The sequence below is a fragment of the Haliaeetus albicilla genome, chromosome 2 (assembly GCF_947461875.1).
Source record: "Haliaeetus albicilla chromosome 2, bHalAlb1.1, whole genome shotgun sequence".
NCBI lineage: Eukaryota > Metazoa > Chordata > Aves > Accipitriformes > Accipitridae > Haliaeetus > Haliaeetus albicilla.
In genome coordinates, this window is record NC_091484.1 from 22747884 (window position 1) to 22771403 (window position 23520).

The 23520-nt window shown below is 38.6% G+C and overlaps 1 protein-coding gene across 22 annotated transcripts in view; it reads right to left on the reverse strand.

Annotated features, from left to right (window-relative positions):
• Window positions 1-23520, reverse strand: part of ARPP21 (cAMP regulated phosphoprotein 21) — a 205629-nt gene that overhangs the window by 158172 nt on the left and 23937 nt on the right. For 21 of the 22 annotated variants that reach the window (XM_069809821.1, XM_069809971.1, XM_069809930.1 and 18 more), the window contains one exon: window positions 37-114. The exons of the other annotated variant lie outside the window; for it this stretch is intronic. The gene's annotated coding sequence lies outside the window, so the exon portion shown is untranslated. The remainder of the gene's footprint in view (window positions 1-36; window positions 115-23520) is intronic. 22 annotated transcript variants of the gene reach the window in all.

Sequence of the window (23520 nt, forward strand, 5' to 3'; positions counted from 1 at the left end):
TATATGAGCACATGAAGCATGAAGCCTTCTCCCTACCTTGCCTTTCCTGTCGATGTGAGGAGAGCTTCATGGCTCACAGAAGTAAATGACAGCGATGGGAAGTGCTTCATAAGCCTGGGGATAGGGCAGAGAGAAAGGCAAGATGCCACTATGAAAAGTAATTAGTGGCAGTGGGGAGTAATCTGCTGAAGCTTGTTCTACCATTGATTTTATTGTTACACACTATATGAGATCTCCACAGCCCAAGAAAGATGAGCCATGCATCACCTGAGAAAGCTGCATGTGAAGCAGTATCATTAAGCGGGAGCCCCGTCTTGACTTCACATATCAGGGCTCTGATCCTGATTCTACCTTTTATTTAATGGATAATTTTAAGCAATTCAACCCATCTCCCGGTACCTTTGTTTATTCACACCTGTTTCTTCTGATCTTTCTTATGGCTATTGTAATTCTGAAGAAAGGACTATCCATCATTATGAGTTTACATAATGGCAGCCTGCAAAAATCTAACATCCTACATCGCAGTCTGAAAATAATCTCATTGAAGACGATGGGAGTTTTACACTGATCTCAGCAGCAATCTCGTTTGCCAATAATATCATCTGCATGTATTCTTTTGAAATGTTGGGTATTGATTAACACAGTTTTTAAAAGCACAAACAATAAATTATTCATTTTGATTTATAGTTATAGTAAGTGTTTATCACAGGCAGAGTATTTTCATACAAATCAGAATACTTAGAAAATAAGCCAAAAAACCCCCAACAGATCAGCTTTTCCCTATATTATAACTGTAATCACTTTCCTATAAACATAAACAAGACTGGGAACCTCTTTCCTGAAATGCCTCAGAAAAGAGATGAGCCCTGCAAACCAAGAAAGCCAGTTAACACCATAAAAGACAGTGCCTTCATGGAGAACATCTTACTAATAGCTCCCCTGCTCTAAAAGCACAAGCACCCCTGACTATTTATAATACAAGTATATCGGACAAATGGTAGTAAATCTGCAGGAGTAAAATGACAAAGCTCACCAATTTTTGATAGAACTGTACACAACTTAAGGGCCTAGATGAATTTGATTCAGGACAAATCAAGATAGACCCAGCCATTTGGAAATACTGCAAATAAGGTCCTTAAGTCATCACACCCTGCTATGGAGAAAAGCACAGGTTAGGGAGACGAATTTTGAAAAAAAATAGGTGCTGCAGTAAAATCTTGGCTGTGCAAGTGTTTTTTTCTTGTGCCTATCATTCTTACTGTTTGTACAATACTTGTACTTTCTGAGTCCTGCCTTCCTCCTACCAGGAGCTGGCAGCTTTTAAGATTGACCGCACGGATGGGGCAGGCACCCAGCCTTGCATACCTGAGCATCACAGCCAAAAGTGGTGTGCTTATTTCCAAAACAGCAGCAGGGGATTCATAGCATGGCCACCAGTAAAAGCATCACAAACCCCTAAATAGCAGAGCTCTTTCCTTTTAATTGCAGTGCCCAGCATTTTTTCCAAGGGTGAGCATTTCTCCCGTGTCCCCTGTAGGCCTTTTGTCAGCTTTTGTGCACTCTTGGTTGTTTTGCTGATACTCTCAGCAAACATGGTGATAGCTGGTAAAGCCATACATATCCACACATCCATTTGAGAAAATGGGCAGAATTAAAAACAGTTAGTGTTTCAATGCCAGTCTTCGCCACGACTTTTATTGGACACTGGTAAGGAAGGTGGCCAACAGCTGCCTCACATCTAGAGTAAGATGCCATGCTAAGAGTGCAAGAAAAATTAGATTTTTCCAGTGATGTTGGACTCCACTCACAAAGCGTGAGGGTAGCACACCTTGTAGATCCTCAGGCTTTGTGAGTTATGCTGTCTGCCTCTTCTCCATTACCTCGATTACTGTTCATCTCAAAAATAAGCTCTTTCAGACTTTCTTTGCCCTTCTACTCCTCCATGTTCCTGCCCCCTGTCCCATGCACTCTCTCCTTTCTCCTTTTCCTTTTCCCTCTCTCCATATTCATGCCGGAGGGTATATCATGATGAAGTTCTCTAATCAATTGTCTGACTCATTGCCTTATGGCAGAATATTGCCATGGCTAATGACTAATATGACTGCAGGATTTCCAAATGTCATCTTATAAGATCTTACAGACTGCCTATTAACTATTTTTTAGCCTTACCAGGATTAGCTGGGTAGCAAAATAAAACAGTATGGTTTAGCCCAGTAAACTCATTTCTTAGCAGCTGATTTCTATTTATAGGTATCGCCTAAATAAAACCATATAGGACAAAGTATTTCCAAACTGAGAAATGTTCTGTTCGCGAACAGCTTTTCCTATGATCCTGAAAGTGTTCATTTGCACAGTGAATGACAAAAAATAGTGTTTGAAACTTTCTAATTCTTGAAAGACGGCAGCTGATACTTACATTCATATTACGATTCATTATAAAAGAAGAAATGTGTGAAACTGCCAAGACAAATAGCTAGATGCATTGGATTTGTTGATTTTTATTTATGCACACTGCTTTTCCCTCCACATTACAATTTTGTGATGAGCAAAGGAGCAGCACAGCACGTTTTCACTCTGCAACTCCTGTGTTCCTGCAACTGAAGCTAATATTTGCCCTTTCAGTTAAATGCAGTTATTCTCTGATAGCAACTTAGTTTTATTTTAGATTGACATGAAAGCAACATACTTTCAGTAATAAGAATGTTTCGCACTGATAAGGAATTATCACAAAAAGCAGTAAGAATAATCACAGGGAGAATTGTAGATGATTTTAAAATCTGACAATATATGGAGGATGCTTGCTGCAATCCTAATGATACCTAAACATGTCCAGTATTATTTACAGACACGCGCATTAGTTCTGTTATTCTTTTTTTGCCATGCTCCTGTATATAGCATGGAACTGCAGATGTTCCCACCCTTTTGCCTTTTTCAAATTCCTGCGCTGGCATGAACAAAGAACTTGCTAATCATAGGATTTTGATGCTTCCTCTGGGCAATCAACTGTTACACTCCTGCAGTTTGACCATTCCTGAAAATACAATAATATTTGACTAGTTCTCTTGCACAAAACTGATTTCAGCATTGACAAATTTCCAAGATATCCATTTATAAATACTTACTGATGCCTTCTTGATCAACTCACCTGGTCACCTTGCCACTGACAGTAAAATGACATCAATGTGAAACGAACACCCTCAGAGATATTGTGAGAAGGGTAAAGTGCCAGGGAGTGCTATTTTTTGCTGCTGATCGTCAATGAATTAACAAAAGCATTATCCTGGGTATAAAAGAACAGAGCCTATAGCTAGATGAGGAGATACAACATCAAATTGGGAAGTGTACTGTAAAGATCAGTGTGTTAGAAAGCTAATGAATAATGTCACAAGACCTTAAACTAGCTAATCTCATTGAGACAGCTTGTTAGATGATCAGACTGCCTAGCTGAGAAACCTGCTTCCATTACTGCTGTGTTTGTGGTGTCAAGCCCAATTAGTGTTTCTCCAGATGAATTTTCATTCATTAGAGTTGGAAAGCCAAGTAGAAAAAAATGCAGTTGAATTGAATTTGTTTCCCTTTCACTAGCAGAGTTTTCTCTGTACTTAGGTATCACAAATACAAGAAACACACACCGAGACTGGCTCTAGTAACTGTCACAGTTCTGCTCCTTCCCCACAGCCCTGCAGGCTTCAGCTTCTCTAGCCCCTAGCCTCTAGCACAGGAGCTCCACCATATTAACCTGAAAAATCCAACACAGCAGGAAAATTTCTACCTCTTTACTCAACCTGCACGAATTTGCTGTCAGTCCTCATCTCAGCCAAAATACGGTATGCCCTCCTTCCATCTGCCAGTGTTTCTAGTTCGTTCTGTGTATGCGGGGTTTTTTTCTTTCCCCCAAAGCTGCGTACGCAAAGGTAACCACTGCTGACTCCATCCTGTGGTTTCACTTTAGCATGCTCACATCACGTTACCCTATCTTACCGTACAATAAGTCACTTCACTACCAATATCTCCTCTAAAGCCAGCATCTGGTAGGAGAAAGTAGAATTTTGGCAGCTGGGGTGAAATCAAAGCCCTGCTGAATTCATGCCACTGATTTCACCTGAGCCTAATTTTTACCACCCATCTTTACAGGAGTGTTATACAACATTGGATAAGTTTTAAAAATTGCTTATTTCCTGTTATGTAATGAAAAACTTCGATCTTAACCTCATGCAGTGCACCTAATAAACTGCCATAGAAAACTACTGAAATATTAAGGCTATTAGGTTGTCTCAGTTTTTAAGAGTAAATACTGCAGGCATTTTTATTTTTTTAATTCAAATGCAAAACTTTCCAGGTGTTGAGTTTGTAGTGACATTTTCAATGTTCCTGAAGAGTTAGGAGGGGAACCTGTGAATTTTAAGTAGTGACAATCAATAAGGTTTGAGAAATATTATATTAATACTTAAATCTCAAGCCCATGATCCTGACAGAGCTGACACTTAGTATGTACTCAGTCATCATCATTTTTATCATTTTTCCTACTCTGTGAAAACACTGCTGATCTTGTTTTGGCTGTCGACTATCCATGCATACTATTAAACTCCTTATTTAATAAGATAAGCAGTTTCTAATGAGATTTAAAACTCTAGGTGCAATGCAGTCAATATCAAATACTGGCATAAATCTCTTGCACTAAAATTCATATCTGTCATCAGAAGTAGGGGGAGGAACAGGTTTTTGTTTTTTAAAGCATCTGTAGCTCATGATAGCAAAGATTCTATATTCAGGAACATGCTTTAAATTAACTTGGGGTGCTGTTAAAGAAGCCTACTCCCTCCAGCTGAACTGAAATTAGGCTGATTTCTTCCAGTTTTTTTAACAGCCAGATAATCTGAATGTTCGGTTTTGCATCTGTTATACAATTGCTTCTTTATTCTGAGTCGTTTGGTAACCTCTAAAAATAGTTCACTCCTCTTGAATTAGCAGCACAGTGTTATAGATCATGTAGACAGAAAAGCCTATCTCCTTGCTTCTGCATAGCCATATGCTACAGGGCTCCAGTATCAGAAAAGTCACTGCAGTGTATCTTAACTCTAACAGATGTTACTGCTGGCCTCTTCGAGAGCCAGAAGGAAAAATAAAAGAAAGAAAAGCAATGGATTACAGGCCAAAACAATTGCTTGATTCCGACAGTAAAACACTATGTCCATGGAGGTGGACTGCAATGTAAAAATGTTTGTTTTGAGCAGCTTGCTTTGGAGGCACAATAACTAATTTTTTCAGGTCAGTACTCAACTGCTTTTATTGCACCTGGAATAGAAGGTGATACTATTTTTGCAATAGAGGAACTACCTGTTTTGCAAACAAACCCCAGTTTCTGATGGAATCAGAAACTTCAAGTTCCAGCTCTCCCAGTGATGTCCTGCACACAGAAGTCCCAGAAACAGGGGAATACATTCATTTGTTGTTCTGGAGTACTACTAACCTATTATCTGATACTCAGCAGTAGGTGTTCTTCTAGGATTACTCCCTCAGGTAAATTAGATTCTCTTTTGTTTGGCTTTTTAGCTATGTGATATGTCTGGAGAGAATTATTTTCCAGTAAAAACATGTGAAATAGCCTCAGCAAGCTGGTGAGATGAGAAACGGCAGCTGGAAAAATTACTAAAGTCCAAGTGAAAGTATATTTTAAAATATAATTTAATCAAAGGCGGACAAGATCAGTCATGAAGTTAGAAAGAACTTTCAGATGAATGACAAGGCACTGTTAACAAGCCAAGTTTTGCTGAGAAAACAAATCAATTTGAGAACAAAAAAGAACAATATGCTTGAATGTCATGCATACAATATAAATACAGTCCATGCAATAAATGCATGAAAGAAAAAAAAAAGATATTTTTTGTTGTTGCAGCTTGTGGGAAATCCTAGCATTTTCCATGTAATTCCACAGAAAAAGAAACATTTAGTTACATGTGTCTCACCTTCCCCTTTCTCATATTCTAAGAGGGTCATAATATTCATGGGATATAATACAGACTGTAAATTTTCATTGAGAAGGCAAATGGATTCATTTCCCCTGTGCATCTTGGGCCTTTCTGAAAGTGTTTGTTGTTGTTGTTATTTGATATCAGTTGCCATAAGAAATGTTTCCCCACATCTGTTCATTTTTCCAAAGGGCCTGCTAGGAACTTACATCTCTTTTTTTTTCTCTATATTGTTCTGTCCAAAGGGACTGTGAAATAGAAGGAAACATACTCCATTTCTACCACTAAAACCAGAACAGCCTTCTCTGCTGGGCTGGAAGAAGGGATAGCTTTATCCTGAGGTGAATTAACTGCTTCCCTCCAGGACAAAACCCAGCTATGGGTTCCCTTCAGGAGATCCATGTCAGAGCCTCTGCCTGCTGCAGACAGCGAACATGAACCTATGCTGCACTGAATTTGAGTGGTGAAAAGCTCCAAAACTATCTCAGCTGTTTGTTCTTGTGCTCCACAGATTCATCGTACTGTCATCCCACACACCAGGGCACACTGTGCACACATGGCATCAAGCCATAAAATCACCTCTCTGGTTAGCTGTAACTTTGCCTTCTTGTTATTGAAGTCATTTCAGGTGATCCATTCTACCTCAAAAAGAAAAAAAAAAAAAGAAAGAGAAAGACAAGGAAAAGGAAAAGAAAGAAAAAGAAGAAGAAGAAAAAGAAAAGAAAAAGAAAAATAAGAGAAAAAGAAAAAGAAGAAAAAGAAAAAGAAGAAGAAGAAAAAGAAAAAAAATAAAAGGAAAAAGAAAGAAAAAGAAGAATGTGCATCTCTGCCAGAGAGGTGCCGTAGAAGGTCTGTGAAGATTCAAACCAAGTTCTGTGTGTTATGCAGATGCAATCAGTCACACTCCCAAGGTCTACCAACTCAGGAGGATTAAAGGATTTCATAAGTGAAGTAAGTTACACTGGTCGTCTTGTCCAGCCTCTTCTACAGCCAACAAATAACTTCAGTCCCTATAGCATGCTATATATCCTAGCTTCAGAAACAATTTCAACTGAGAAATTTCTTCTCCCTCTAGGTAAGAGCCTACAAAAATAGGGTGTATCCTGGGGTCTACTGTGCTAGGGTTAGGGGGGGAAAAATTGTTTTGTTTTTACTGCACTTGTATTTTCTGTAAAGGAAGGGGCATTTGTGAGATGTGCACAGATACACATGCACATAGAAATCACATAGTGGATCTGATCCTACCAGAATCCTATCTCTGATCCTGAAGTGAACTAAGAAACACTTAAATAACTCTTCCCAAGATCCTTCCTAGCACTAAACTTAAGATATTTTTCTTTATCCATACAAATGACCAAGATTCAAGTGTATGAATTTTGCTAACAATACCCCATAGAACTTCAATGTCATGGCAAAGAGTATTTCTTTTCTAATGTTAAACATCCCCATTTATAAATTCCACCAGCACTGCAGTACAGAGGTTCATCTACCTGTTTGTGACCATTCACTGCTTTAGGTACTTTTATGTCACCTCTGAGTCTTCTTATTTCTAAGGTAATCTAGTTTTTCACTTCAAATGAGAACTTTCCTATGCCTTTATTCATTGTTGTCATTCTTTTCTGAAATACCCTCTAACCCCACAGAATCCTCTCTAAGATAAAGTGACCTGTTCTATATGGGTTACTCCAGGTGAAAATGTATTTATGAGTCACGTAACAACATGTCAACGTTTATTTTACTGTTCCCAGCCACATTCCTAATGACTCCTAATTCATCACATTCCTAATTAATATTTTTAGCCACAAATGCACATTGATTCCTAATTAATATTTTTAGCCACAAATGCACATTGCCAATAAGCCTGCATTTTGATGTCCATTTTCCCATCTTACTACTGTTAATGCAAAAATCCTGTAAGGGCTGGCTGGTAAACAAGAGGCATTTTTTGAAAGACTGCCAAGATTTCAACATTCCACTTCAAAACAAGGCTCTCAAATATTTCAAGGAATAAACATGAGAGAAAGCGTGCACAAACCCACACACAAAAGCTTGCTCTCCCTAGGCTCTTCATGGTCTCCCAGTGATGGTGATGCCACCAGTAGCTTAGCTGTAGAGGATCATAGCCTGAATCAAGGAAAGCCATTGAGATGAAATTTTCTTTTTCAAGAACAGTTGTTTAGATCCTTTTGCAGACCTCTCACTATTTTATTATGTGGCATATATTGTAATTTCAACCCAAATATTTGGAACAAATGTTTTCTTTGTCTATATACTTATGTATATACATTAATATTGAATACAGGGAAGTTGATAATGCAGTAAGAGTTGAGTTTAACCTTCACACAAAACACAATTTTAAGTGAAATCATCAAAGTAGTCTTTTCTTAAAACATTTTGGGTAATTAGAAATCAGTGACGTTCTTAACATAAAGCCAATACCCTTTCATCTAATCTGACTGTATGCTGAGCGTTCCTCACTTCGTAACTTCTTCACATTAGTTTTCTATATTTTTTCAATTTTTTGTTTCATTTTGTGAAGCAAAAGATGAAAGGAAAATGAACTCACAGCAAGGACTGAGCTCTAGTGAAGCAGTTGATTGTCTCCGGAGAGAGTTATTGTGAAAACTCTGCTAGCTTTCAATTGTTTCATGGAAACTAATTATTGCTAAATGACACTTTAAAATCTTGTGTGTATAATCATGGTGTATGTATTAGGTAACCTTCATTTAAGGCTGGAGGAATATGTGAAACAGCTTAGGAAAAAAACTTGCGTGAACCTATACTAATTTATTTTATCCTTTTTATGATTCACTGAAACATATTCTTCACCAAAGGCAGTTAGTAATACGAGTAGCAACTCAGCAGAGTGCTTATGGATATGTCTGAAGGCTGCAGCCTCCTAAAGAGATGTTCAGAGCTCCAGAATGAGAGTATTTCAAACAACCTCATTATGTTTTAGATAAAGGAATGCATCTTTGTTTACTTTCTGATTTTCAAACTTTTTGGCACAGGAGCGCATTTACAGGCTTATATATACATATGTGCATGAATACGTACCCACAAACACAAGTTAGAAACTCCCCCTCCTTTTCTTGCTCAATCATATGATCCCAGGCATCACACATACATTTGGCACCACGGCACAGCTGCCTCCCTACGTTATCTTTTCCATCCAGAAAGAAGCCCCAATTCTGTGGATCCCAGAGCACAGTAAGCACAGAACTGGGATTACTCTTCATGGCTGGTGCTTCCAACACCCGTCTCTGCAATGTTGTCTCTGAGACAAGAAACATGCTGTGCTTAGTGGTGCTAACAGGCAGGCAGTAGTCCTAAACTCTCTGTAAATCTTTGCTAATGCTATCAGCTGGAGGTCTTGCCATACCTGTTGCAAAACTCTGGCCTCCCATCTCCCTCTTTAAAAGTCTTATTTCCTCTTTCAAGAGAAAGCAAGCCACAGGCTTATGTAGGGTAGCAAATGGTGAGGTATCGGGCACAGAATGAGTTTTAGGAGCATGAGTCATGCTGTTGGGATGTATCTCTGGACCCGCTTTTTAATAGCCGCTGCTTCTATTATTTATCTTTTAAAGAAAAAAATTCACCATTTGTAAAAACTTTATAAGAGTTTTAGCTTTCATCAGTCTTAAAAAGTCCAACGCATCAGAAATGTTAAAAATAATTATAACAGGGTTTCATATCTTTTAAATTAACTGCTTTGCCTTTGAACAATCTTTGCTCAAAAACATTTCTTGCTCTTTACAGAATTAAAATGTGTTCAGATTTCTGAATTCAAAACATGCAATCTGACTTGGCACTTCTATTTTTCCATAATCTGTCCAACACAGAGATATATAATAGATAGCTGTATGCATGCATTTTCAGTTAAATTAAAAGTTTGGGTTTTGGGGTTTTTTTTTCAGGATTGCAAGAAGCTCGAAAATGCACTTGATACCCAAATCTGCCACAAACATTGGCAGACCCAAGAGCGTGATCTGACAAGATTTTCTATCGTTTAACTTTATAGCACACTTCTCTGGGATATTTCCTGAAAAATGCAGAAAAGCTATCTGGAACTGTGCATCTCAGCCAGGTTTTTCTCCTTCCATTTTGCTTCATGAGAGCAAGACAATATAAAGAACCTGTATTCAAGGAGGCTACTGAGTTATTGAATTGTCAGTTAACTTCTGTAACACATAACCTTAAAAAATAAATCATATCAGTATTTTGGCCTGCAGTAGTCAGAATGGCTGAAGTACATCCAGTGTCGTATCATAATGACTGATTGATGATTTCTTGAACAGCAAAACTGTAGACGTCCATACACGCTTGGCCCCAGAGATTCACAAAGAATAGACTTCTACAAGAAAGTGCTGCTGTGTTCTTCAGATTCTGTTATTGTCTGGTTTAAAAATTATATCAAATAAAGGCTTAATTGTAAACACAATATATAATCAGACACCTGTCCTAATCATCTCCATTATCTTACAAATGACATATTATAATGTGTAATTGCTGCTGATACCAGGATTTCTCTTCAGGCATTTTATTTAGTACTTATTCTGTCCACCATTTAGTTTTATTATTTACCTAAGTCTCCTCAGAAAGTTAGCTCCTTTTTTTTTTTTTTTTCCCCAGCAAGACAAATTTCCTTCCTGGTGTTTACAATCCACTGCTTTCAATTGCTCATTGTTACTGATGTTTTCTTAGTCACAGCTTTTTTTTTTTCAGTTCACGCCAAATTCCTTTTATTTGCCTAAGTGGGATCATTACAATGGCCAAATGCTAAAATATCAACCCCCTCAATTAGGAACACCTACATATGTTTTATGTTGTAAATCACTATCCTGGCATAGTAAAACACAAGTTTAGGGCTCAAAAGCATACACACACAAAAGATGCATTCAAACAAATGTGGTGAGATGGTAACTGCACATTAAATGGTAATCAAGTATTTTAAAGATTTCATGGTATTTTTCCATCACAGATATGCTTCTTCATCTAACCACAACCGTTCCAGAAAATAGATGTTGCATCTAGAAGAGACCTGTGAAGGAAGACCCCAGGAAGAGGGGAGCAGTTGTGTGAACTCCACTGTTACGTAGGTGCCTCATGTCGGGGGAGGCACTGGAAAGAGGAATCTCAGCACAGAGAGGCTGAGGTTGGCATCCATGGCCATGCGGTTGGGATGGCAACGCGCGAAACACACCAGCAATGAACAAGGCGATAAAGATCTGCACAAGGGAGGCTTCACTGAGAATCCCAAACTTGCTGTGCTGAACGAGGAGCCCCACTGTGGGCTTCAGCGTTTGTATCTGTGGAGTGAGGGGGAAAGGGCCAGCCAACTTTTCTTGGCATCTTCATTGCATATGAAATGGAGGAGGGACAGCTTGATTGCCAGAGACACGGAGAGGCAATTAACAACAGAAGGAGAGAGCAAGATGCATGTATACCTCATGTTCTTCCTCAACTGTTTTAGTGCTGCATTTCTCTAATGCCATTTGCCAAAATACCCAAATTCTTCATTTGATAGTAAAAACATGCTTTTCACCTTTTTATTGTATCATATAAATAAAATCTTATTTTTCAGAAAATGACCACTTTTTTATTTATTTCTATCTATCTGTGGTGAAATGACACCTCCCACACACACATACACACAGTCTTCTGCTATTTAGATATAGCATGCCCTCAAATGTTAATTAATACTGTAAAACTGGTTTGCCTCCCTGAGCAACTGAAAAGCATCTTAAGCTGTGATCCATTTTTTCACTTTCTTGTTTTTACTTTTAAGCATGTGCATCTACATTCGTGGCTAACTTAAGCTTGCAACTCCATTACATGATCCTTCCAGTTCCAGTTAAATTCCTAATTGATGGAGGTGACCCTCAAAGCATGGTACACAGGAAAAATAAAGCAGAGAGAACACCATGAATGGCAGTAGTAGCATACAACTGCAGCATTTCATTTCCAGCTTACCTACTAAGAATATCCACATATTTTGACTTCCCACCATGGCCTCTTCATTTCCAATGTTGTGGTTTTTTTCATTTATTGATTACTACTAGACACCATATTGTAGCACAATGATGACAAGAAATTGCACCTGCTACATGAATTATGTATGCTGTTTTCAAAACCCCGAAGACAGAAACAGCAAACAATGTGTCTTGAATGGTGATCTAAAGGTTACTTGATGTAGCTCACCAGCCTTGCCAAGAAAAGTAAGCCCCAAGGGAAAGGAGTATTGATACCAGTGGACAGGAAGCCTTAGAGATGCTCTGGGAGAGAAGAACAGCCTCCCTGAATGCTGCTCCAGCATAAAAGAAGAGGGGAAAAAAACTTGCTACACATGAATTTCACTGCCAAGTGTCAGAAAGTGTCCAAGACAGTTACAAATTACCTGAATTGTGACAAAGTAAAGGGTGAAAGGTGGTTTCATATAAGTTCTGGGTCAAAAATGGCCCCATGCATTGCAGAACACCGTTGATTGCCAAAATATTATCTGCAGTTTCCAAGGAAGCCCTACAGAAACTCAGTGATAGATCGTAATTGCTCGCTCTGTCTCACACTACTAGGGAAGCCAAAGCTGTGTTGCATGTAGGCTAGATTTCTCCGGTGGAGTCTCTACATACTGCCATAAAGAAGTCTAAGCTGGGGCTGACTGAGAAGAGATGGTCAACTCAAAAGGAGCAGGAAGGAGCCAAATTTTGTGGTCTGCTATTGACAGCAACCTCTAGAGCTGTGAAGTCAGTGAAATGAGAGATCCTACAGCATCCTGAGGTGGTGGTGAAGACTCATTGTTAAAGGCCAGTTTTCCAGGATCTTTAACAGAAAATCCAAATACTATTACATTCTTTGCATCACATGATTCCCATCATTAAACCACTTCTTCCATCACATGTGGAGTGTCTCCTAAAAGGGGTGAAAGACCACAGTCAAACTAGGCTTGCCTACAAAAGTATACAATCCCCTGATGAGAAAAGCTGGATCCTGTTATGATGTTGAACAATTCAGGTTAACTGAAACTAGGTCTTGTTATCTAAACTGTTCAGAGATTTAACTGTAACAGAAAAATAACTGTGGTTTAGTTGGTTGGGTTTTTTACTTTATTGATCTTAATATCATTAAGATAAAAAAATTCCCTAGAAAGAAATCAAGAAGATTCAGTGTATCTTGTAAACTGATCCCTTCTAGTCTTTTGCATGTGTTCTTCCTTAGTCCCAAGGTAAATATGTACTACAGAGTTCAAGGAGCATCTGGACGACGCTCCTAGTCATATGGTTTAGTTTTAGGTAGTCCTGTGAGGAGCCAGGAGTTGGACTCGATGATTCTTATGGGTCCCTTCCAACTCAAGATATTCTACGATACTATGATCCTATGACTACAATGAGCTCTTAAAACATAATTAAAATGCAACTATATTAATGAACAATTGTACTGTGGGCAATACTAGACCATCAGAGAGTATGTCAGATAGCTAAGCCTTCTATACTATCATGTCTTATCAAAAGAAATAGTTTCTCGGAAGAGGTGCTAACTGAAAATAAAACAATTTAATTAAAAAAAAAAAGTACTTTTAAAATATATTCCTTGTCTTTTCTTAAGTGTTTTCTCTTAGGTGTTTTCAGTTGTCAACAAATTTCATGGTAAAACCCTGGCTCTGCTTTTCTTTGACTTGGCTTCTCAAACATTCTTCTTATGACCAGAGATGGCTTTCTGTATCATGAGAAAAGACAGTTATCAGGGTGAAAAAAAACACCTAGAGGAAGCTTTGGCTTACCAATGATACCCATATAGTTGCTGCTGTTTCTTGTCGCCTTGTTTGTTTTTCCCTGTTATCACTAGACCCAGTGGCAGAAAATACTCTGCGATCCTGCCTGGGAATTAAAACAAACTTATATCCCACTTGAAGGACAGTATTACTCAAGGCTCTTTCACTAAAAGGGACAGGCCATTATCACGCCTGGCATATCAACCCCTGCTTTGCTTGTCTCCCTAGATTGCAAACAAAATTGTAATGCTCATAGCCTTTTTTAAGTTCTGACACATTCCCACAAAAGAAATTAGAGCTATGTAAAAGGAAGAGAGGATTCAGAACCTCCAGTAAAAATGCAGAATAACTTTGTTTGTTGTTTTGTGTTGTATTTGGATTACTGTTTCCCTGAAAAACCAAAAACTTTAGATTACTCAATAAATTGAGTAATCTGGACACATCTGGTTATAAGAACCCAACATTATGAGTACCAATATACTTTCTGTTGTTTAATAAAAGTAGAAGGCCCTTCATAGTTCAAAGGAGCTAAACAAGATTTTGAATTTAGGCTGGGAGGCAAGTTTAAGCACTTCATAAATTTATTAACCTTTTCGGCTGAGCTCCTGCCAGTAACAGACCATTCAAGACTGTCTCCTTAACTCTGACTTGACACAGGAGGTAAAGGAGAACCTCCACTTTTGCACATCTGCTTCTTTTTATGCTTTCATTTGATGTCATGAAATTTTCTTTCCCCTCGTGTACCTCGCATTCCTCTGTGTTACCCCACAAACTGAACTCCAAAATCATATGAACAAATCCACTCACTGGATAAACTACTTCACTATTTCTAATCATTAGCACCAGCTGCTCAGCACATCCAAGTGACTACATGCAAGTATATGAAGTTTGCCAAAAGTGCAGTTTGGGGAAGAAAAAAGTCAGGGAAAGAAAGAGACCGAGCTATCAGTCACAGCTCCCAGTGCAGCACGATTATGCAATTTTATCACGGACAGCAAGACTACTTGTAATTAAAACAGTTTATTACAAAACAACCTATGGCAGAGATGGAGCATGTTCTAGTATCCATGCTTAGAATAAAGGGTAAATTTGCACTACTTTTTTTCTTTTCCAAATACAACAGTGAGTTTCATTTAGAAAAATTATTTTGAGTGATGCCAAGAAGCAGCACATATTCAAAACTCTCCATGAAGAGTCACCATCAGCAAAACCCAATAAACAAGACAAATCACAGTCATTCTTGTAAGGAAAGAAACTTGATCTTCCAGAAAAGTTTTCTGCAATTACAGGTAAGTCTGCATGTGCAGTGATGACAGCCATGTGATAAACTGCAGAATATTGTAAATAGCATGCTCAACTCCACCCTACTGATTACTTCACTCTCAAGGCTACTCCTAACCTCCTACTTTCTTGAGCAGCTTCAAACGGCCTGTGCAACTTCAGTTTACTCCCTTTATGAGAATGCATTAGCAGAGTTTTTAATCGCATGGTCACAGACTACTGCTTTGCAGATTCCTTGCACCGTACAACACACTGGATGGATGGTACACACTTTATGAGAAGCTGTTCAGTATTTAATTCCTCATCAGCGTTAATGGTTCAGCTTTGTACTTTACTCCTTGCTCTGAATATAACAATTTGCTTACAGACGACTCTTTGGCACATACCACTATAGCATTCAAGCAGTTTTGGAAATACTACTTTTTCTTTTCAAAAATCTGTGGGATTAAAAGGTGGTACTAACTCCATTTTAAATTACAGGAATTGAGGCTCAGATTTGAAGAACAAAGGCTAAAGAGGCATTCAACTTCCTTAGAAAGTTTAAATGTACTTACCATTCAATGGCATCTTTTATGTCCAAAGCACATCTCCCACTGATTTAATTTGATGCTGTGAGTCCTCAAATGCTCATAGAGATGAGACCCTTGGGTTTCTGTTAAAATGAAGACCTTGCACTCCCAGTTGAAAGACTGGTTTCAGTGAGGTGCTGCTGCAGTTGAATTTGGAAGTCTTTCTGATGTTACTGCCTCTCAGCTCCCAGTTACTGCAGCGTACATGGAGGTTACTATGCCTTCAGCTGAGAAGGAGTAGGTGACCACATGAGCACTACAGCTCCTATTCAGTGTAATGTAGAAAAAACCTCATTGGATCCATTACAGAAACAACCAGCAAAACAGTACTGCAGCTTTCACATGGTCAGTGACTGAATCTCAGTTAAGGGGACAACATTTTCTGTTTTAAGGCAACAGTTTGTGGAATTATTCAAACAGGACTTGTAAAAGCTTCTCTGCCTTTGTCTTACTTTAATAAATATGCATCAGAACAACATGGCAGAAGCAAGAAAAAAAACCTTCAGGAAAGCATTTCACTATGATAATTTTCTTTCTCCATTTTCAGCTCCCTAATTTCAATTCCTAATTTCTGCAACAGGTGACGCAGGGGATCTGCAGATAAACAGAATCCTTTGCTGCACAGTGTGTGTTTGTCGCTGTATCAGAGCTATTCTTTGCAATGAAAGAAGGATGAGACCAGAGGGAAAAATTTGATCATGCAGTTAAAGTCTATTTGGCACAGGGTAAATCATTTACGTGCAAAGCAGGGAGGGGCTAATTAAAATGACACTGGCAAAACGAATTCTGTCATTTCCTAGTGGAGATCTAGTAGGTTAGTGTTGTTCAGATGCAACAACACTAAAAGGGAATTAAACACATACTTTGCTGGGGTGGGGGAGACTTCACAGAAGTTTCTAGAAGCAAAGCTTGCATCCAAGGTCCTTGAAAAACCACTTCAGGTTCTGGAAATAGTGCATTTGCATGGATTCAAGTGTGATGCTTTGTTGAAAGCTCTTGATTATGACCTTGAGTTGCTACTCGTCCAGCTGGACTCCTCATCCCATGACCATTCTCCCTGCATAGCTAATCACAGCCTCCAAACCTAAGACTTATCACAGATCCATTCCTCTTCCTTAGTATCCTAATCTTCATCAAATCCCAAGTGTAGCGAGCTTATCCTGACATCCCTTAAAGTACACAAACCAATGCCATTTATTCAGTTATTCCTGTTCTTTTCCCTTTCTCTCCAGATCTCTTTTTCAGCTTTTCCTGCAGACTGATTTCTAGTCACCCAGACTGTACCCCCACTGGCTCCCCTTCTGTCACTGCCAGTGATCCAGAGAGTCCCACTCAGCTCCCATAACACCTTTTTGAGTGGGATGGGGACTGAGACCCACCTTCCTCACCATTTTAAATATGCCTGGAAGACAGAGCTCTAGTCAGGATAGAAGCCTGCATACACCAAACTCAATTTTTCTGAGCCAAAACCAGAATCAAAATGGCTTTTTCTTTGTTACAGGGATCAAAGCAAATTGGTCAAACAAAGTACCAACAGAAGTAAACACAGCTGTTTGGTTGTCAGTGACTTGACTGATCAACCATTTCAAGGAAATGAAGACCAACTGAAAATCTGTGCAGATAATTAAGCATGTTATAGGCAGCAACACATGCTAAAGAGCTGATAAAACACACATATCATGTTCTTTAGAAAGCCATGACTTGTAAAAGACCCTCATGAGAAATGTGGCATATATGATCTGTGCATGTCAGTTTCAGATATTAACAGTGTGAGCTAAAACTCTGTGCAGCATATTATGACCCAAAAAAGACTGAGAGGGGCAGAAAATCAACAGTCCATTGGTATATCCTTAACAGATCCACAGCAGTGCCAAGACTGCTTGCTTAAACTCACTGTGTAGCTGCAGCTTTGGACAACTAAATTATTTAGAGGATTTCATTTACAAAACGTTGCGAAAGCATGAGAAAAATTAGCTACTAGAATTAAAAGAAATCTCTGTTGCATGTGTCTGAGCAGTAGTTACAAAACTTGTAATTTTAGTGGATGCTCATGGGAAGAGCAAAAATGCACATCTCCAAAACAACTGCTATTTTGAAAGATCTGATTCAGGTCTTTGGGGAAATGGGGCTTTTCAGGAAAATCTGTCAGAGTGGTTCTTTTGTTTGCTTGGGTTTAGTATGGGAAAAACAGCTGGGTTTTTGCCTAGCTTTGTTCTTAGAAATGGATGGCATTGGATGAAATTTCAGTGAAATTTAGCCCAAAACATACACTTTGGAAGGTTTCTATCCAGAGAATGGCAGAGGGTTAGGCAGATCTATTAATAACTGAAATAAAAGAGGGTTTTATTTAGGTGGTGGTGTTTTTTAAAGGGCAGTGTCTGGCTATGCTACCTGCTCCACCTACAGCAGTATCTGAGTGGATGACAGTGGCTGCACATCGATCTTCAGGGTTGTCTTCCTTGTGGTACAAGGAATATAGTTTCTGAAGACATGCTGTGACAGTTTTAGGCTGGTGTTTTGTAGGTTGTACCAGAGAAGGTGTTGCAGATACTAAAAGTTTGATTTCTGCTTTCTTTTTCTGTTAGTCATCAGATAAAGACGATGCAAATAAAAGCACGTGCACCCTTCCACGAGTATGTGTAAAGACAACAATCTAGTATAGGGATCTAGAGGTTTTTCTACAAGCCTTGCTTCCATCCTGCCATATTCATGATCTGCATCTATACACAGATCCATCTCAAGCACTGTCTAAAGATATATTTGTTTCAAAAAGCCAGTTAGGTCTAGAGCCTCATAATTCTGCAAACTTCCTGAATTTGCTGAATTAGGAAGCAATTGCTCCTTAATGCTTTATATTATATTTAATATTTAATAATCCAGCCTTGCTCTTCAGCCTTGAAGGTTGTAACCAGGTGCTTCTAAACTTAGCTGAATGAAGAAACATTGGCAGCCTTTGTGCTACATGATCGGGCATCCCTCCTTCCTCCCCAGGCTGGAAGGTGATGCTGTTGGTCACTGAATCAGGGTGGCATGCTGGCTCCAGTCAAACTACCTGGTTTTCTCCCCAAAATAGTCACCAGAGCAAGACTTTCCCTTGCAGCTTTCCTGTCTGACTGAAGTGCAGAACTGGGATCTAGCTTATTTGAGAATTTAGCCTGAACATCAAATATTTTTGAAAATTTGGCTCAGTGTCTTGGCACTCTAATATGTCAGCACTGGGTATTTATAGTGCTCTTAAATCCCTTATTTTTGTTCCTGTTTGAAATAACGGCAGTAAAGCATACAAGATCTGACCATTACGTATTAATGAACAACAACTGTAAAATAACTGCAAAGACCTATCAGGAACTCCATTTAACTTCAGAAGCCGTAACAATGCCGGGTTAGCACTTTACCTTGAATGGTGCAGTGATAGCATAAAACCTTCCTAACCAGTTATCTAGGGTCAGCCTTAATGGTACCATAAAATTTCTTCAACATGAGGCAATTTTTGCTTCCTGAGAGCTATGTAAGTTTGCTGTAAGTGCATTTATACATCTGAGTATCTAATGAAAATAAATTAGCAAGAAGTACATATTTGCCCAAATGTAATACAAAGTCTTAAATTACTTACTAGTCTGATAAAACCCTCTTATTTCAAAGAAACATTTTAGAATAGAGGAACAAATACATATAAAGCACCAGAATATCCATTTGTATATACTCTGCAAATATACATTTATATGTATAGATCATGTGTATGTCCCCTTGATAAGTCTGAACTGACTGTTGCACTTCAAGCTACATTTAACTACATTGCCGTGTATGAAGAACAGTGCTCAGGCTCCTAATATTGATGCACTTACGCTTTCTGACCATAATCGATATTTCCATGTGTTTACAAGTAAATTTGTTAATTAGTTTCTAAATTAAAATATAATTTGAAATGGCTCCTTCAGTAAATTTAGCATCTCACAATCACCTGTTGCCTTGTCCCAAGCGATTCTGGTAACATAACAATGAATATAGACTTTATATTTCCTATACAATTAACACTCAGATGCCTTCTGCTGTGTCTACCTGGCTAGAATGAAATGGCCATTTTCTTTCCATTACTCTCAATTTCTAAAGGTTTATTTTTCACTATGAGACTACTAAAAATCAGACTAACAATAATTTCAGTCTCTCTAGATTGACACAGAAAGCAATGGTCATTTTGTAATGGGTATCTTAGGAAAGGAAAATGTTTGCATGTTAGCTAAGGATAATCTGATTAAAAACAATGGCAGAAAGATGCTGTTATGAAAACAGGAGCTTCTCTCAAGTTTCCAGAAAGGGGGGGGGGGGTGGAGCATCAGCCTCTGCAGAAAAATATTCAGCTACATGTGAAAAAGATTATTATATATTTTATTGTTAAGTCTTCATCTTTGTCATAAAAATAAAACTACTGACAGCAAGATTTAGTGTTGAAATTATGTACAAAGACACCATTACACTGTACGGCAGTCTAGTGTCCACGAATATAGGAGTCTTTAATTTCTTACCTATCTCCCTTTCAGCACATCCTTAAATGAACATGTCTTTTATCAAATGCACAGATGGTGCAATGAGGCTGTGACTAGAGTTCTGCTATGATACAATTGCTGGCAGTCACAATTTAAAAACTAACTAGTGCATCAAGTGATCCTAAAACCTGGAAAAGCTCTTTTTCTCTCCAGAACAGTAGCCTTTGCTAGTTGCACAAAGAAAAGATCTCAGCAGGAAGAGTGGTAGGCTTTCACTTTTGAAAAAAATACACTGAACTCCAGATTAAATGATCCCTCTGTCAGTTGTCCCTGTAAACAAATGGACATTAGGAAGTTCATTACACCTTAATGGCTGAACACTGAAGAGATGAGAATGTCATATGCTGTAAAAGATAACAAGCGCCTTCCCAACAGCAGGTAGCTTTTATTTCTGTCACCAGGACAGAGGTATTTCAGCCACCATATTCGTTACTGAGGATGTTTTCTCACTTTAATTTCCATAAAGCTGGGACACTGGGATGTAGCAAAAGCAGGATTTATTGTTATTATTTTAGAAATCTACGGTGGAAGATGTCTTTGTATTTACACAGGGAACACTGGAGATGCTAACAAGGTCTAACATGAAGGATTTTCCAGGTGTTTGACTATTAGCTCTGTTTCTTTCTTTTTTAAAAAAGTTAGGATAAATTAAATGTTAAATTCTTCCTTTTCTCCCTCCACTGAAACAAAATTAAGACATGAAACACTAATTCCCATCACTTATAATTCAGAAAAAGGTTAAGAAGGACAGAAGTAGAGTTATGAGCTTATATGAGCAGTTAGGACTCATGGGCTTTCCAGCTGACATTTAATCCACCTAAATACCACCAAATACTAAGTAGATCTGTTCAAGCTTTGGAGGAGTCAGGTTTGAGCTAAAAGCTCACAACATTTAAGCCACAAAGCTGTCTCTGGGACCACAGGTCCACTTGACTCTCTCCAACACGCTGCAAATTCCATCAAATGAAGTGTCCAACTCGAATTTCTGAGGTTGGATTCAGATAATTCAGAGAGGCCAAGTTCACCATTCTGTGGATGCTCTTTGTAGCTCTAATCCCTCCAAACCAATCTGAGCTCATTTTCAATTTCATGGGTCCAACTGGCTCATGCAGCTGAGCTTTAGGAAGGTCTGTGAAGTTGAAAATTGCCATTCTGCTGAATGCCTGCAAGTATAATGATATATGTACATTTCTATCTTTCTGCAGAGAGATGTTACACATATTCTTTGCATATCAGCCAACCTTGTAAACCATAAACAATGAATTTTTTGTGCAAAGAAATTCATACTAGTATTTTTTTTAAATATATATTGTATATTTAGATATAACTCCAACATTTATGCCTCACAATAAATAAAGCGAACATTCAGTAAGCATAAAGTCAAATATGAGGCTGAAATGAAAACAATACCATTAATTTTTTATTGCCTATTCATATTCCTCTATCCCTCAGTTACTACATCGGTAACTTTTCCTTATCAGCTGATAAGTCTCCAAAGAAAAGTTGAACATCTTTTTTTAAATTCATATAAAAGTCCACTGTCTAGTAAAGATACTTCCCTCTGCTTACCATTTAGAGAGTCCTATAAATATTCTTTTATATGAGACGCTAACATTTTGTTAATCATTAAGTTTTTAAAGTTAAGAGACATTAAGTTTTTAAAGTCTTCTTTTAAAACTGAAGGCCAAATTTATGTTTCAGTGTACTTTTGAGACCAATCTGATCATGCGATTGTGTTGCCTGCACGCTGCCTAGTGTCATTCCCTTTCTTTCCCCCGCTCCCCCCAGAACTGACAAATTCCTCCTGGCCACTGGGACAGAGCTCTCATACTTTCAGGATCCTACAAGTTTCAGAGACAAAGGCAAGTAGGTAGAGCCCAAGCCACTGCTCGTATTGAGGAAAACATGGGTGAAAGTCAGCTGTTGTCTGTTCCTCTGGGGAGCATGCAATACTCTCAACTCACCCCAAACACATCTCTTCCTTACCTGCTGGGACCACCAGAGAGGACAGTGAGGGCACTTTGGGGATGAGGCAAACAGACGGAGGATAAAAGACGAAATCCTGAGCAAAGCCCTTCTGCTCTTCAGGGCCTAATGAATTTTCTATAATACCGAACGCTTTAGGGTCAATCTTTCTATTTCTGAGTTAGTACAGATGCTGTTGGAAAGCATAGAGTATTTCTAAATTTAAAAAAATAATTAGAAATTAGTCCATATTTTGCAAGGGTGGGGCGTGCTATAGTTTAACCCCAATCTCTTCTCGGGAAGGAGATCAGAGTACTGGCTGTATGCACTTCTGCCTTTCCCCTTTGCTGTTCCACCGTGTCTGCCATCACCAGCCATGGGTCTCAGCCCCGGAACTAGACCTCTTGGACATCTGTCACGTACAGCCCACACCCCTCATGTGCTTTCTCTGGGTGGATCCTCTCGGCTGCAGCAGACACATCCTGGGCATTTTCTGCACCTCATCTTGCTCACATCCAGCATCCAGAAACCACCTGGCTGAAGGACTTAGTGTTTCTCAGGCTAATCTTTGTATGATGATATGTCAGAAAAGTATGGATGACAGGCTTAACAAAAAGTCCTTCAGACACATCGCAGTCTCAAAGCAACCAGACAGTTACAGATATCTGGAAAATATGCAATCTGTCTTCAAGTACACATTGGTCTTACTTCAGTGCCTCCTCGTGCCTTGTGGCAGCCCAGGCAAGCCTATACTAGTTGGATCCAGCGATCACAGTTTCAGCCTAGTCTCCAAACTACCAGTTCTTGACACAATCCCTTCCACAGCCCTGCTAGGATTACTTTATTATTCATGAATGTGACATTCTTAGTTTTAATTTTCAAATTAGTTTGCCTGCAGACAGGCATAGACACTTCAGCGCTAACAAATTGGATGCTATCTACACATCTACTGAGGAGCAGCTTATCCTGAGACACAGTCTTCCTTACTTTCTGTTTTTCCTGACAGCTCCCAAATTAAACTAAATATTCTGGGAACTAGGTCAACATACAATTCATGAACTAGGATACAACAACTCCAATTTGGTCAAAAACCAGGAGCTTAAAATTTAGTTGCAAGTGAGTATCTTTAAAAATCAGTCTTATTACAAGCAAGGTAATACAAAAAGTGCACAATAGTTTAAAAAAGGAAGTAAAAGCCCAACTAACAAAGACAACACATAGAAGTAAATTAATGTTAATATTCTTCTTGAATTTCAAAGAAGGGACTCCTTTCCAAATTAGGTCTGAACAGGAGAGAAGGCTAATGCCATATAATTGTATTTCTAACATTTTTAGTGGAACTTTATGACTTAGGCTATTATAATTGTTTTTGAAAAAGAGCCTTTTCACCCTGATAGACAAGTTGTTGAAACATGAAGGGAAGC